Source organism: Equus asinus, chromosome 23 (genome assembly GCF_041296235.1).
Source record: "Equus asinus isolate D_3611 breed Donkey chromosome 23, EquAss-T2T_v2, whole genome shotgun sequence".
NCBI lineage: Eukaryota > Metazoa > Chordata > Mammalia > Perissodactyla > Equidae > Equus > Equus asinus.
The window spans coordinates 22,247,035-22,249,656 of NC_091812.1; positions in this window are offsets into that span (position 1 = coordinate 22,247,035).

The window sequence follows — 2,622 nt, forward strand, 5'->3', positions numbered from 1 at the left end:
CACAATTCCAGAATACTAATTGCTACATGAGGCATTACATCTATTTGGGGGGGGGGGGTGGACATCCAGCAGTGCTAATTAAATAGTTTATTTCTCTAAAAGCAATAATTGAGGCTTGGAATGGAACAAAACAATTCTGGGATTCTACTGTTCGTAAACCTAAGCGAATGAATACCACAATGGTTTATTTATATAGTGCTGAAACTGTGCTACCCAGCACCTTACAATGCAGGGAGCAGACTGAATACAAATACACCAGCCTGACTGTTTTACTTCAGTTGGTTGTGAGTTACCAGTGTTTAGAAAAGGATAGTGTCACTGAAGAAATTTACACAAAAAGGTTGATTCAAGTCCCCATATGCAGGAGTTTATGAACACAGAAAGCACTGCACATCCATAAATGTATCCACCCCAAAACAGCACTAAAAGAATGCTGGGTTTTGCGAGCAGGCCGTAAAATCAAGGCGACACACAATTAAGGGTAAAAAGAGCTATATATCCTCTAACACCTAAGAGGGCGGCCACATAACGACTTCCTAAACATGGCTTCTCGGTATATGAAGTAGCAGGCAATGCTTGAAGGAGTGCACCATTTGCAGCAGATGGTGGAGGGGGTCGGGGAAGCAGAGAAAACTATTTCTCTTCATTTTAATATTTTAAGAAATATATACAAATCTTTTGTTTTCTCGGCTTTCTGGCAGTATTAAAAGTGATTTTGTGACTTCTACGGTGTTACCTACATTTTTACAGATTCATTTCATCTTTTCATTTCTCTTTGCGAATCTTCTGAGCCAGCCAGCCCAGAAGTGGGGCACCTGCTCAGTGCTTTGAGGCTGACGAGGATGCCTGTGTTGTCGTCTCCGATATTATAACTGGCAGCCCCAACTGACGACCCAAAATTCCCCTGAGTCTCCGCTGAGGCAACCACCTATTGATTTCCTAATTTTCCATCACCAGAAGGCATGGATTTCCTTTTTTACTAATTATATACTTAATTTGAAATCCAAAAAGGGCAACGGGTAATGCATATTGTGTGTGGGTTAACCTTCTTCAGTTAACCTCCTCAGGTCCCTCTTCATGTCGAATGTGAGGATAGAAAATTAAACAGCACACAGAGGGAGGCAATTTACATCTTCAAGACCAACCAGGAAAGGACTCTGATGAGCCTCTGACGGCAGCACAGGGGCTCTTTTCTCCTCCTTTCATTTTGGGATTTGACATAGTTGGAAAGTTTATGATTCCAGGACCTTTGCTTTGATCTCTGCCCGAAGTCTCAGGATGGAACTGAATTGTTCTCTCATGGAATCATGCAATGGTGGCAGTAGGAATAAATGTTACTCTCAGGATCTAGAAATTGATTTTGCAGTTGAATACTATGCCTCGAACCAGAGGAACACTTTCATAATGTGGAGAGGAGTATTCTAATTTGAAGAGAGGAGAAACAGTATTATGTCTCCTGAGTATATTATATTATATAGGATCCTGGGTAAAGCGTCAGACTTATTAAAATCAAAGAGGATGCCGTCCCCATACCTGCACTCACACATTTTCTTTTTGAGTTTTGTGAGTGAGAGAGAATGAGGGGAGTTTTATTCTATTGGATAATTTGGGTATATCCTATTTAAAAGGAAAGGAGGGGCTGGCCCTATGGCATAGTGGTTAAGTCCAATGTACTCCACGTTGGTGGCCCAGGTTCACAGGTTTGGATCCCAGGTGTGGACCTATACCACTTGTCAAGCCATGCTGTGGTGATGACTCACATACCGAATAAAGGAATATTGGCACAGATGTTAGCTCAGTGCAAATCTTCCTCACCAAGAAAAAAAAAGGGAAAGGAAATGGTACAGTGGTCATGTTATGTAAGTTTTAGGGTTTCAGGAACATTGAATATATTTAAGATTGTGATAAGAGAATCATTTTCATGACTGTCATCTTACTACCTTTTCTTATCATCCTTTTAGTCTCATTTTGTTTTCAAGTCACTATTTTTGCACATGTCAAGTGAAATGAGTAAATTTTTTAATATACTTATGTTCCAAGAATTATCTGTACAATTTTCCTTTCAATTTGGCTTTTGCGGTTTTGGAACAGAGTCTGGTTATTACTTAAAAATCGTGTCAGGCATTTGGGCTCTGAAATTTTGAACAAAGTTGGAGAACCCAGCTCAACCAAATGTCACAAGATGTAAGTTCGAGAACTTTCGAGGCATTCCCATTCATTTCTCTTTCTTACTGCCACTGCTTCTTTTTATAGCTATCCAGATTTATCTGCCTCCTCTTTAAAACCTTGTTAAGTTGGCCACCTGCCAGGGTTTGGGTCATCTGGGGACACATTAGCCATTAACTTTCTTCTCTACTGGGATCTGCTGTTACTGGTCATAGATGGGACACGAGAGTTTTCTGTGCCCATATGCAAAATTATTCTGCCTCATTAGGGAATATGATTTTTGTTCTGTATTTCTTTCATGTTGCCTAAAGGCTATCTGTAAAACAAAATTCCACTCAATTCTGATTTAATAAGTATTTAGAAATTGATGTCTTTCGGTGTATTAGTTTTCTATGGCTGCCAAAACAAATTACCATAAAGTTAGTAGTTTAAACAACACAAATTTATTGCGTTACA